The 15,034-nt window shown below is 37.5% G+C and overlaps 1 protein-coding gene across 2 annotated transcripts in view; it reads right to left on the bottom strand.

Moving 5' to 3' along the window:
• Positions 1–15,034, bottom strand: part of LOC115209282 — a 36,446-nt gene that overhangs the window by 18,067 nt on the left and 3,345 nt on the right. The window contains exon 2 of one of the 2 annotated variants that reach the window (XM_036501593.1): positions 9,785–9,874. The exons of the other annotated variant lie outside the window; for it this stretch is intronic. The gene's annotated coding sequence lies outside the window, so the exon portion shown is untranslated. The remainder of the gene's footprint in view (positions 1–9,784; positions 9,875–15,034) is intronic. 2 annotated transcript variants of the gene reach the window in all.

The following is a 15,034-nucleotide window of genomic DNA, read 5'->3' as shown; positions in this document are numbered from 1 at the left end:
AGCAGTGGTGGGAGCAAACACAAACACATGTACATATATAATGTAGTAGGCAGGGTAAAATCCCAGCTGTTTCCTCTTGAAGTGCATCTACTTATTACAATCCAATATGTAGTTTGCGTAGTTGCTGTCTAGGTGCAAAAATACATATTAAAGTTGAAAATTCTGGAAATATTATTTGCAGAGATATTGCATAAGAAAACAGGATGTCTCAAATTATAAATTCAAATATAAAAGGCATTTCACATCGTATTTCTAAAATTTCAGCTTTTTTCCAGTCATACTAACTACTATGATTTAGTTCTTTCTAGAGCTGGATATAAAGATAAACTAGAGTATACAAATAATATAAATGATAAGCATGTGTTTGTGGGCACTACAAATAACAAACCACTCAATAAACTAAAAAAACAGTTTCATTAACATAGAATGTCAAAAAATTTATAAATCTAAAACTAAACAAAATAACAATGACCAAACCCATAAATCAAATAATAAGGACCACAGTAATAAACTTAATAACAATAAATATAATTTTAATAATTACTACAACACTACTAATAAGTATATAATTAACAGAGATAATAAATGTAATTTTTGAATAAATATGTCTTTAAATAATGTCTTATGGAAAACAATTTATAAATGCTCCCTCCATACTCATCACAAAACATACCAATATATCGGTGCTACATCTACAAAATTTAAATTACTGTATTACAATCCCATTTCTTCATTCAAACATAAATCTTTTATTTGGGAGTTAAAAAATAAAAATATAAAATATGCACTATCTTGGTTAATTGTTACAAATGTTACTCCCTATAAAACGGGAAATAAATTTTGTAAATTTGTTTAATACAAAGTATAGAAATATTAAACTGTAAAAACCATATTAACAAGCACAAAGAATCACTTAACCGATACTTTCATAAAAAATTTAGCACATTTCAAAATTTCTCAAAATTGTTACTAACCTTACTAACTAACAGATATTATCAATGTTGATTTCAAATTTTGGCACAAAGCCAGCAATTTTGAAGAGGGGATAAGTCGATTACATCACCCCCAGTGTTCAACTGGTACGCCAAAGGGATGAAAGACCTGATCCAACAGTTTGATAATTCTGTAATCATTTCTGCCTAAGGTGTCACCTTCGTTTAGTAGCAGTTGACTATAGTGTTGCTACACCAGTCATTGGGTATGATTCCCTCATGGACTACCACCTGATTGACTATACAGGTGATGAGACCATAACCCACACCACCAGATATTTTAAGCACATGGGTCAGGGGCTTTCTCTGTCTTTATATCCTTCATGGCTTTATCTACCAAGCTATTGTCTATTCAGATGTTCAAATTTACAGAAAATAAAAGTCGAAGACAGGTGAGGGAACAACAAGCAGGTGTATTAGTTTGTCGCTTGAGAAGAATGGAAAAGTCTTTGACATTTTGAGCCTACACTCTTTGACTGAAAACAAATGGAGAGAGAACAAAAAAAACAAACCAGAGAGAGGGAAAAATATGTGGGGATTAATAGTTCATACTTGTATATATATGTTTGTAAAGATTTACATATATAACCTTGTTTATAGCCATCTAATTCTGTACATGTGTAGGATTTTTATTATACATAGCCATTATATGTATGTGTGTGTATATCTATGTATTTATGACTTCTTTTTTGTAATAGTAAATTTGCTCTTCCTTCCTTCACTCCAACTATCTACACTGCTCTTGGTTACTAACTAAATATGTTTCAGCCAAATGTACAATATTTGTGTTATTTAATTTCTCTGTCTGAAGAACTTCATGCAGGACATTCCTTACATATCTAACAAGTAAAACTCTGTAATTCCTATTAGCAAATGAAACATATGTAATGGTGAATACATAAAACCAATAAATTTTCCAGCTTCCTATTTTGTTATATATGTATGTATGTATGTAGGTGCAGGGGTGGTTGTGTGTTAAGAATCTTACTTCCTAACCACATGGTTCCAGGTTCAGTCCTACTGCATGGCACCTTGGGCAAGTGTCTTCTACTATAGCCTCAGGCCAACCAAAGCCTTGTGAGTGGATTTGGTAGACAGAAACTGGAAAAAGCCTGTCATATATATATATATTTCTTTACTACCCACAAGGGGCTAAACACAGAGGGGATAAACAAGGACAGACAAACGGATTAAGTCGATTACATCGACCCCAGTGCATAACTGGTACTTAATTTATCGACCCTGAAAGGATGAAAGGCAAAGTCGACCTCGGCGGAATTTGAACTCAGAACGTAACGGCAGACGAAATACGGCTACGCATTTCGCCCGGCGTGCTAACATTTCTGCCAGCTCGCATATATATATGTGTGTGTGTGTGTGTCCACCATCTCTTGGCAACCAATGTTGGTGTCATTATGTCCCCATAACTTAGCAGTTCGGCAAAAGAGATCAATAGAAATAAGTACTATGCTTACAAAGATTAAGTCCTGGGGTTGATTTGTTTGACTAAAGGCAGTGCTCCAGTATGGCCACTGTCAAATAACTGAAACAAGTAAAAAACAAAAACAATATATATATATATATATATATTCCATATAAACCCATATAAATTGCACACCTGTGCAATTTACACACGTGATTTTCAGGGTAAAATTTGTTAAAAAAAGCTTCAACTCATGTAAAATTCGCACCCCAAAATTTTCATAATTGCTAATATAGCCAGGGGTAAAAGGTTTCCAATTTAGTTGTATTTAGCATAATTTCACTTACTTATGATTAGATTTTATTAAATTTTCATTAAATAAAAATAATTTCTGTTTAACAGGTATCAACGTTGAAAGCTATTATATTACAAAGTGTTTGTGTTGTTTATAATAAACTTCTGCCCAAAAGAGATTATGTCCAATCTTTAGCATACTTCTGTATATCTTCTCAAATCACGATCACAGGAAAAGTTGTTGATAAGAATTACCAACAAAACCAAAGCTGATAAATACGCACAGGTGTTGCAAATTAAGTTTAATTACCATTAAACATCAGCTTGGTTGACACTTTACACAACCGACAAAGGAAGGTGACCGATCAGATTGATTATGTAACAGAATTCTTTTCCGCCCATTCTTGTCGGAACCTTTGATATGGAGTATTGAAATTTTAATCCCATTCACACTTATAAAATGTCAAGCAAACTTAAAAATTTGTCATTACCATTATCGTCAGTATGGACAGAACTTATGAATAGTTTGCTGCAAAGGAGATATTAAATATGTTGAATATGTATTTGAACGGTGGCAATAGAGCCAATGTCCAAAATTGGCGTAAACAGTATGACAAACTTAAAACTGTGCCTAGTAATAATCAGACAAAAATAAAAACATACAATCAAGATTATCCATATCTTTACATTTTTTTCAGTCGGGAATATCCAAATTATTACGTATATCAATAGTGCTCCATTGTGATACTCCACTGTGATACTCCAAGCAATGTAGAATATGGCCTGGACTGTGTTTACCAGCTTGATCGTCAGACTTCAAAAACTAGTCAACCATTTAATGGTTTTAGTAAATTTATACAGAAACAGTAAGCATTATACCATCCAGCATAAATAAAAGTCAACTTCATATTTAAGCCATTATTTTTTTCTGTAAAAACCTATTCTGACATTAAATGAGTCAACTTTTGGTGTGAATGTTTACGTTTTGTATGTCTTTTCGCAACAAAAAAAAAAAATAATTCTGGAAGCAATCTACTCATGTAATTTATGCACCCAATAAAGTTTATTTTTAATTTTAAGAAAAAAGTGCATAAATTTCATGGGTTTTTACACACATACCCAATACGCTCCTTTCAGTTTCCATCCACCAAATCTATCCACAAGGCTTTGGTTGCCCAAAGCTATAGCAGAAGACACTTGTCACACACAGACAGACTGAACCCGTGGTTGGGAAGCAATCTTCTTACCACTTTGGCTGGTTTGGTGCTTACTCAATTGATGTGTAGGTCAAACCACCATTTCATCATATATCAACATAACCAGTTTTAAGTGGCATAATCATAAACTTACATATATTTACTCTCAGCATTAGTTGATGACACTTGCCCTGGGTACTATTCAGTAGGATTGAATCCAACTGCTGTAATCATCTGAGAGCTGAATTAGCACAAGACACACATTGTATGCCCACCCCACTTCTGGCTACCTCCCTGCTTCTTCCTCTGGAATCACTTCTGTTCCTCATTATCATCCCGGTTCATACTATTTTTACCAATCACCTTTTTGCTATGCCTTCAGCCACTGCTCTCTTCTTTCTGCTATACTCCTTTCTTAACACCTCTCTTACTGGCTTTCTTCCTCAATGCTCTTTCGTATTGTTGTGGCGGACCAAGTAAGAGGTGGGTTGTACCACTACTGATAAATAGTGGACAAACACAGCAAGCAGTGTCAGTCAGTGAGGTACGCTGTTCAGGCCAGTCACGTCCTTTCATCATCATAATGTGGGACATATCCATGGCAAAGAGGATCCGGAGCTCACACAGTGGGAAAATGTTAAAAATCCCATGGTAGGATTTGAACTTCACATAGTGGAACGTAATATACAAACAGCGAAAAGCAGTGGGAAAATGTTAAAAATCCTGAGGTGGGATTTGAACTTTACACAATGAAAAGTAATATACACACAGTGAAAAATATATAAAAAAAGATTCTGAAGAAAAAAATTATAAAATTGGAACTCTAACATAGAACTGAACTACACACAGTGAAAAATAATATAAGTTCATTCAAAGGACTTCAGTCAGGTTGCTATATGTAGTAGCACTACCAGTAAATAATGTAGACTGCAACTACCTGCAGCATTGTGAAGAAAAAAAATATGGTTCTGTGAGGAACAAAAAACAAATAATAAGTCCGTGCAAACAATTTAAGTCAGGTCAGGTCACTATGTGTAGTAGCGTTACTAATAAATAATGTAGACTGGTACTACCTGCAGCATTTTGAAGAAACAAAAAATGTTTCTGTGTGAAACAAAAAACGAATAAGTCCATGTGAAGGATTTAAGTCCGGTCACTATATGTAGTAGCGTTACTAATAAATAATGTAGACTGGTACTACCTGCAGCATTTTGAAGAAAAAAATATGGTTCTATGTGGAACAAAAATATAATTCTGTGTGAAACAAGAAAAAAATCTAAGAGAAAAATAATTCTGGTTAGAAGAAAAAGAAATGAAAATATATATATAATGTTGTGTTGAGAGAAAAAATTTCAAAGTGGGGAGGTATTGTGGCGGACACCCCCAAGTGAGAGGTGGGCTGTTCCACTACTGACAGACACAGCAAGCAGTGTCAGTCACTGACTCAATTTTTGGGTTGTGACAGTGTTTTTTGAAATCTTTACGATTCTGTTGAAGTAAGTGTGATATTGTTATAATTGTTAAAGGTCTCCCCTCATGGTTGTACTACGTTAGTTACTTGTTGAAATTACTGTTTTAATAATGAGTTTTTGCTGAATTGTTTTTTTTATTCCCATTTATGGGAGAGCTAGAGAGAAGTGAAATGGAAACTTGACCAGAAAATAGCCACATCATCATCATTGTTCGACCGTGGTCAAGACAATGGAATTTACTATGCTACGCCAGACTTCACGGTCCATCATAGCATTACGGAGGTCCTGTTGCTGGATGCCTGTATCTCTGGAGATTACATCAGGGTAGGAGAGTGTGCGCCCTCTGGTATCACGAGTAGATGGCTTCCAGAGGAGAAGAGTAAAAATTGCCTTGTTTTCAGCTCTACAACAATGTCCAGCAAACTGGACTCTCCTACCTTTCACAAGAGATGATACAGGTGGTAGTTTTCCATATATTTGTATTTTGGTTGGATGACGCTTCCACGAGACATTTTGAGCTCTCATAAGGAGGTGAGTGTAAGTTCCATCCAACCACTCCTCAAGCTTCTTTGATAACGTCAAGGTTTCTGAGCCATATAGTAGAATTGGTTCAGCCACAGTTATGCGGCTGAAATTGGCAGAGGAATAGTAGAAGCTTTGGAGGTTTGAGAAGTTAAAAATGAACCCAGAAAGCTGAAAGAAAGTAGCAAGCTATTAGAAAAGGCCACAGCCTTAAACTGACACCCCCCAGGTTGACTTAACAAATGGAGTTTAAAAAACAAACAGTGATATACAAAACACTGAAGGTATCGACAAGGAAAATCGATATAGCTATGATAGAAGACATTGAGAAGTGTTTAAAAGAGGTCAAAAGGTCACCACATTTATAACAAAAGGAAGAAGATATGGCACAGTGGAGGTGCAATTCATAAGCTAAGAAGAAGCAATAAAGCACTCCACTGATGCCATAAAGATAGAAGAGTGAGTGCTCCTACCAATATACTGTGGCAAGCGAGTTATCAGAGTAAGGGTGGGAAAAGTGCCACCAGAATTGGATGAAACATGGTTGGTTGCTGCAGTAATGTACAACATGGAGGAGGATGCGAAAATCCTGAGAGTTATGAGAACAAAAAGAGTGAATTTTGGGGGATACAGAATCAAGATGGCAGTCCAGTCAACTGTGAGTGACATGAATAAGATTCCAGAAGAAATATTACCTGAAGATATGAGATTGAGATGGTGGTGGAGAGCAGGTCTCCCATATGCTACTTGTGTGGTGAGAAAGTCCACATGAAGGCAAGGTGCCCCTAGAGAGAAGAGAAAGAGCAACAAATAGAACAGGCTGAGGAACAGGAGAAAGTGAACTATGTGGTCCAGGAAGATGAGGAGACAACAGGAATAGAGGAGGAATTTGAAGTGGTGAAAAAATGAAAAAGGAAAGAAAGAATTGGCTCTCTGCCAGAGAGACAGAAAAAGAGGTGGAGAAGGAAGTCGTAAAAGTGGTTGAAAAGGAGGTCGAGAAAGAGGTAGAAAAGGAGGTTAAGAAGGTCATGGAGGAGGAGGAGGAGAGAGAAGCAAGCATACTAGAGAACCTTTTTGGACAGCAAAGAGAAGAAACAGTGACACTAACCAGAATAGAGGAGGTGGTGCCAAGGGTGGAACATGATAAACAAGCAAGAAGACAAAGAAAATATAGCTGGAATTTCGTGACATATGCTAAAAGTATATATACCGAAAGAGTGATAACCAAGCTTAAATCTGTTATAAGGGTTAGGTTGCCCAAGGAGATGTACAGTATAAATGTAAAAGCTATTCTAATCGATAAAGAAAAATATAAAAAGTTGAAGGAAAAGTGTGAAATCAAGCAGCCGGGATTCGTGGTGGAGTCCGACAAACCACCGCTAGTAGAACTAAGTGAACTAGATACTTACATCCGATATTAAATAAAAAGAGTAAAATGGCTTTAAAAAAAAAGAAGAAAACAAGAGTAAACAAAATGATGCTAATAGTGAAAAAATAAGGAAAGAAAGAAAAAGATTACAAACTGAAAGTAAGACCATTCAAATGGTAGGGGTGCAATGTGAGTGGGGCCCATGCAGCCATTTCATCACCATTGATTTCATTGTACATTTTTCCATTTTCCATTCATTTTTATGTTTTTTGTCCCCACTGTGGTGTTCTGTCTGTCCTTGTGCTGTCCCCTCTGTGTCATGGCCTAGGTGCCAAATAAAAAGAATTACAGTCACCAAGCTACACCTTTGAGTTGTGAATGGTTATTTATTGTTTGATGTTGTTCTCTTTGGGACTACCTCGTGTTTAAAACTGGTCAGTGTCTTTCGGCACATTGCTCACCTGAACAACCTTAGTTCTCCTGTTGTAACCCTGTTAGGGGTGAATTGTTTGCATTTTTTGTGGGAATTGCATCTGCACAAAATGACTAGTGATTTGTATGAAGTGCTGGAGCTACTGAAGAGTGTCGACTCAGAGTACAAAGCGACTCAGAAGAAAGTGTGGATGATTATGCAGCAGTGGTCAGTAAAAAGCAAAGAAGATACAACATCAGGCCAAAGGCCATGGAAAAATTTCAACCAATTCTGCGGAGAGAGGGAGCAAACATGAGATTAACTCCCCTCACAAGGAAGCCACACAGGAAACAGAAAAAAGAACAATAATTCATAGAACACTATCTCTTAAAGCAAAGAAAATAGAGGTAGCATCTACCGAAGAAACTGGAAAGGCCCTAAAGCCAACGTGGCATTCATGAAAAGAAGAAAGAAATTCAGTACTGTGGAGGTATAATCCATGTCAGAATACGACACTAGGGATGATTCCATGATCATCCTGCAGACAAAGGAGCTGGCTCTTTTACCGTCATACCTTGGTAAAAGAACCACAAAAATTGCAATAGGTTATCCACCTGAAATTAGATCGGTGTGGCTTCTGGCAGCTGTTTGCTCCAATATCAAGGAGGTGACACTGCTGGAATTCAAGGAGAAAAAGTGCAGAACTGGTGTGGTGGGAGTCTTTCAGTGACACTTCAAGCCACACCAGCAGAACTGGAGGAAATTCCAGAATTTATAATTCTGCCAGATGAGACAAAACTGAGAGTCTCAATACAGGGCAGAATCCCAAGATGTTTCGAGTACAGACTAAAGGGGCACATAAGGAAACCGTGCTCCCAAGCCCTTCAAACCTGAAGCACAAGGAAAAAGACAAGATGAACCAAGGGAACAGCAAGAGAAGCTGAATGAGGAGGCTCCAGGTGAAGAGGAAGAGAAGACAACGGAGAGGGAGAATTGCGTGCCAGAGGAAGTTGGACCGTCCACAACTACCAAGGTAAGTGAAGAGGAATGGTCAGTTGCAGGGAGGACAAAGGAAAAAACAAGTTCTCTTTCTCTTCCTTCAACAAACACAAAAAGCTTAAAAACGAATGCACAAGAACAGATACAATCGCAGACAATATACATTACAAACACAGACAGTAAAGAGGAAAAAGAAACTCCAAAAAAGGACACTGAATATACAACACAAGCAACACACAGCAAGGACAAACAGACAAAAATAGAACAACTCTTCAAAACTCTTTCTAAAAATGTTCAATGATGTTATCTAGAGTGTGGGGTTTTGAGTTGATGTTGTTCCACCTTTTCATTTACCATTACCATTCTTTTCATTTGATTTGATTTTTCCCTACTTTGTTATTTTATCTGTCCTTGTTTGTCCCGTCTATGTTAGGCCCTGAATGGCCAAATAAAGAAATACGGTCAGAGAGGTACGCTGTTCAGGCCAGTCACGCAGACGACGACAAAAGGACGTCATCATAATGTGGGACCATATCACATATCTATCATCATGCCCCACTTACTAAATCCTCTGTGTACCTCTCTATCACCCTCTCCACTGTTCCTAAACCTTGCACATCATCCCACCACATTCCAACCTATTCTCCTTCCACAGTCACTCCTATATCTTTCACCTGACTCCTCTCCATACAGCTATTCCTTTTCAAAAGCACTTCCACCCTTGTCTATCACACACTATATTCACCTCCACTTGTCTTCTGTTGCTCTTCTCTCCCCATAGCAACTGTTTGCATCCTCTCCTATGCTCATGTATCTGCTCTATAGTAAAACACCTGCCCTTGTTCCTTTATTTAGCCTTTCAACAACTGGCATAAAGCCATCCACTTCCACCTTCCCCACCCGAATAGTCCCCTTAGTAGTGGGAGTTTTTTTCTTTTTCCCCATTCTTTTTCTGTTAAAAAAAAAAAGAAGAAAAGAGTACCCACCCATAGAAGCCATACCAAATCTGAGACTGGAGCTCAATGCAACTTTGCAGTGTGACAGATTCAGTCAAACATCCAACCCAAAATGGACCTCAAACGATAATGATGGTGATGAGCCATACCTGTACTTAGATTATGTTCTTTTAGCTCAGTGGTGCAGTTATTATACTTCCTTCACTGGGTCTTTCGGTTCAAGCCTTATCAATTTTTCTCTGATATGAAAATGAGAATGGAATAGAGTATATAACAATTTTTCTTTACCAATGTTCTCATACAGTAACAGAATAACATTGTCTTCAAATTTTGGCACAAGGTCGGGAATTTCCAGGAGGGGGTAAATTGGTTACATCAATCCCAGTACTCAACTGGTGCTTATTTTACCAACCCCAAGAAGATGAAAGGCAAAGTTGACCTCAGCAGTATTTGAACTCAGAACATTAAAAGACAGATAAAATGTTGCTAAGCATTTTGCCCAACATGCTAACAATTCTACCAGCTCACTGCCTTACAGTAGCAGAGACATATTATATCTTCAATTTTTTCCATAGTTAGGAGTGTTTACTTCTCAACATAAAGTGAAAAAATAATAGTAGATAACAACTCTCAAGATAGAGGAGGTGACAAATATGTAACAAGGAGTATAGCTTTCTCCTTAGACTATACATTCATACTACCTTATATGGAATTTTACACCACCTAAAGAATCAAATGTTTAAAAAAGAAAAACAATGTCAAAAGAAATCTTAGTTCATGCTTCTCCATAAACTTCTGCCCATCTTAGTCTTCAAACAAACAGTGGAATTTCCAAGGGGTGCTGCTAGTTATGTTTTATAATAGTTTTATATGAGTTTCCACTTCTTCACGAGACGTATCTCTATGCTCTTTACGTGTGTGTGTAGTATTGCTTTTGAGAGAGTAGACCTGTTAGCTTTCCTTTGCTATGGTGTTTGGTTTGTTGTTGCTGGAGTTATTTTGTTGCTTTTGTTATGCAAAATATGTCCTATGTGAGTTGTGCTATTTGTTGAGTGGTGAATAGGCTTTGTATGTGGTGTGAAGCTGGTGTTTTGTGTTTCAGTATATTCTACCTAGCATTAAAGAATTGGAGCAATGTAGAATGTGAACTACATAAATTATTAGTATTGTAATGATAGGTATCAATTATACAATAGTGTGCATTGTTATTTTATTGGACATTTGCTGTGTTGAGTATGTGTGTGTTGTCTTATTTTAAGTGGTTATTGTATAAGGTATCTATTATGGGCAGTGAAAGTGTTATTTGAGTTGTGGTTTACAAATGCCTAGCTAACTTATTGTTTGGGATGTAACTGATATATATATATATATATATATATCATCATCATCATCATCGGCGTTTAACATCTGCTTTCCATGCTGGCATGTGTTGGACAATTTGACTGACGGCTGGCAAAGCCAGAAGGCTGCACCAGGCTCCAATCTGATCTGGCAGAGTTTCTACAGCTGGATGTTCTTCCTAACACCAACTACTCTAATAGTTTGGTGCTTTTTATGTGCCACCAGCACGAGGGCTAGTCCAACGGTACTGGTATCGACCATGCTTGAATAGTGCTTTTTACATGCTACCGGCACAGGAGCCGGTCAGGCATCACTGGTAACAACTACATTCAAGTGGTGCTTTTTACGTACCACTGGCATCGACCACACTCGAATGGTGCCTTTTACATGCTACTGGCACCCGTGCTGGTCAGGCAGCATTAGTAATGACCACACTCGAGTGGTACTTTTTTATGTGCCACCGGCATGGGTGGCAATCCATGGCAGTACTGGCATCAGCCATGACAATGACTTCACTTCACTCAACAGGTCTTCGTAAGCGCAATATGTGTATATATAAATTTCTTTTGGATAGACACAGGTGTGGCTGTGTGGTTTAGTCTCAGGTTTAGTCCCACTGTAAGGCCCCTTGGACAAGTGTCTTCTACTATAGCCCCAAGTTGATGAAAGTCCTGAGTGGATTTGGTAGATGGGAACTGATAGAAACGTGTCATATATACATGTGTGTGTGTGTTACTATATCCTTGCCTTGACTGTCAGTGAGAATTGTAAATGAGTGTTACTATCATGCAGTCAGTGTCCTTCCATTCCAATCTCCCATGTAAACATGTCTGGTTATGGGTAAAATTACCAACATGGAAACAGGTGAGGGTTGGTAACAGGAAGGGCATCCAGCTGCACCAAAATCCACCTCAACAAATTCTGCCCAACCTATGCAAAAATGGAGAAGTGGACATTAAACAATCATCATGATGATGATGGTATGGCAATGTTATACATATGAAATTGTCAAGAGAAATGAGGATGCATCATCATCATCATCATCGTTTAGTGTCTGCTTTCCATGCAGGCATAGATTAGACAGTTGACTGGAACTGATAAGCTGGAGAGCTGCACCAGGTTCCAGTCTGATTTGGCAATGGTTTCTATGGCTGGATGTCCTTCCTAATGCCAACCACTCCAAGAGTGTAACGGGTGCATTTTATGTGCTACTGTTGCCAGTAACTGGATGCCAATTACATGACACAGGCATCGACCACAACTACAATTTCACCTGGCTTGACAGCCCCAACAGTCTCAGTCACTTGTCATCACCTCCGTGAGGCCCAACGTTCGTACAGTGCTCTTTTTATGTGCCAGTTATGTGTAGCAACTTAAGGAGTTTTAACTTCATGAGTTAGGAGAGCATAGAGCTTCAAAATTGTTTCTGTGGTATATGTATAGTGACTGCCTTTCAGTGCAGTTGAATGGGAATAGGTTATTATGCCCATGAAATGCTTAGGTTGCAAGTGAATGTTGACTGTTTGCAGAATGTTAAGGAAGTGCATTTACCAGTGTGTGTATGTGGAAAGTGACACATGTCACTAAGATATGAAATAAATGTAAGACAGAACTCAGAGGCATGCTACAGTTGATAGAATGTGAGTCAGAAAAAGCTTGTTACTGATGACAAGAACAAAAATGCTTTTATTATAGTTAATGAATGTGATTTGATTACAGTGGTGTGTAAACTGACAGAACACAATAATGTTGTCTTAGAGACGCTATATTTGGAAGGAAACACAATGGTCATGGCTGGAAAATCCATAATTATAAGTCTGCTTAACCTGGGGTTAAACAACAAGTTGTCAGTGTTTTGGTTCAATGAACTACAAACTGAAAGAACTTACCTCCTACAAATAAAATAGTTCAACATTTTGGACTGAGTAGGACCATTACACTGCTTCACAATGTTTACAATAATAACAAGAAATAACATATTTTCTATCACAGTAAGACTCTTAGCCAAAAAAAAAATTACTAAATCTTGAGTAATCATCATATCTAATAAATAAGGAATTGTAATCCCAACAGTGAGGAATAGTGGAGATTATATACATATCTTTTGCTTGATTCAGTCATTAGACTGTAGCCATACTGGAGCACCACCTTGAAGAACATTTAGTCAAATGAACTGATGCCAGTACTTAATTTTTTGGCTAAACCTGGTATTTATTCCATCAGTTTTTTTTCCTGAACTGCTAAGTTACAGGGATGTAAACACAACACCCATTGGCAAGCAGTGGTGAGACACAAACACACATTATATATTTATATATATATATATTATGATGAACTTTCAGTTTCCATCTACCAAATCCACTGACAAGGCTTTGGTCAGCCTGATGCTATAGTAGAAGTCCCTTGCCCAAAGTGCCACGCAGTGGGACTGAACCCAGAACTAAGTGGTTAGGAAGCAAACTTCTTACCACACAGCCACACCTGCACCTCATACATATTTATTTTCAGATTTCATGTCTAAATCTTGGTTTAAATGGTTCTTAACCCTTTAGTGTTCAGATTATTCTATCAAACATAATGCCTATTGATTCCCATTGATTTGAATTAATCATGCATTATCTCATATCTTCAAGATCTTGATGGTGTAATTACTTAATGTAGAATAACATTGTAGGGTAGGTGTGAGAGCCTGGATCTGGTCAGTTTGAACATAAAACAGATTAAATATTTTGGCCGGATATTGCCGGTTTAAATACTAAAGGGTTAACACTTCTTTTAATGTTTTCATATCAGGTCTTGGGTAGTAGATGCTTCTGCTGTACCATAAAAGTGACTCGGGGTCCAAGATTACCGAACACTTTTTCTGTTTCAGTCACAAGTTTATAGTGGATTCATAAAGGGAATACTTTTTTTGTTTAATATTAAATATCTGATGAAGATTTAACATATTATTCACAGCTATATTTTATAAAAACAAAAACAACTTTAGGATAGCTAATGACAGTTTGCAGTTTGTTAGAGTGTCAGAGTGCAAACTAGTGTTTATCAAGTGAATCAAAGTAGTGCACATGATAATACAAGGTGTCAGAGCCATTACTGCCAAATAAGAAGTTTAAAATAATATCAATATTTCTAATTACCAAGGGATGCCAAGTAAAATGCTTAGTGGCATTTCGTCCATCTTTATGCTCTGAGTTCAAATTCTGCTGAGGTCAACTTAAACTTTCATCCTTTTCATGTCAATAAAATAAGTACTAGTTGAGGACTGGGGTTGATGTAAGTGACTTATGCCTTGCATCAAAACTTGCTGACCTTGTGCCAAAATTTGAAACCAATATTTCTAATTACTAAAAGAATGGAAGATTTATGGCTTTAAAATGCCTTCTAACACAGTTTTACACAAAAGGAGCAGGAAAAAATTTACTTTTTTTAATATTTTTCAATCAAACAGAGCCATAGACACAAGTATTATATGATTAAATGTTAACCATAAGAAGAGAAATTAAGAGTAGTTACAAATTCAGAATATTGAAGCAAGAATAATATTCTCTCTGAAGATTAATTATATTTTCTTCTGTAATGGTAATATGTTAAGATATATAACTTGTGTGGAGGCGCAATGGCCTAGTAGTTAGGGCAGCGGACTCGCGGTCGCGATTCCCAGACCGGGCGTTGTGAGTGTTTATCGAGCGAAAACACCTAAAATCTCCACGAGGCTCCGGCAGGGGGGGGGTCCCTGCTGTACTCTTTCACCACTCTTTCTTCTGTTGATCTGCTCGCTTAGCCAGCGGGGTGGCGTCATTTGAAGGCTAAAACAATGCGAAAGCATTGTGACCAGCGATGTGTAACAACATCTGATGGTCTGGTCAGTCACGTGATATAACTTGTGGAAGAGGGAGACCCAGGAAGATGCAGACAAATTACTGAAGGCTGATTTCAAAACACTGAACCTTATGAAGGACATAACAAAGGGCCGCGATATCTGGCCCCTTGCTGTACTCAAGAAGACCTGTCCACCACAGCAGAACTGATACTGGTGTTCAGGCTACATTAAAGGC

This window comes from Octopus sinensis, linkage group LG3 (assembly GCF_006345805.1).
Source record: "Octopus sinensis linkage group LG3, ASM634580v1, whole genome shotgun sequence".
NCBI classification, from domain to species: Eukaryota; Metazoa; Mollusca; class Cephalopoda; order Octopoda; family Octopodidae; genus Octopus; species Octopus sinensis.
The sequence above is the reverse complement of the archived record's forward strand: the minus strand, read 5'-3'. Positions and strand labels throughout refer to the sequence as shown.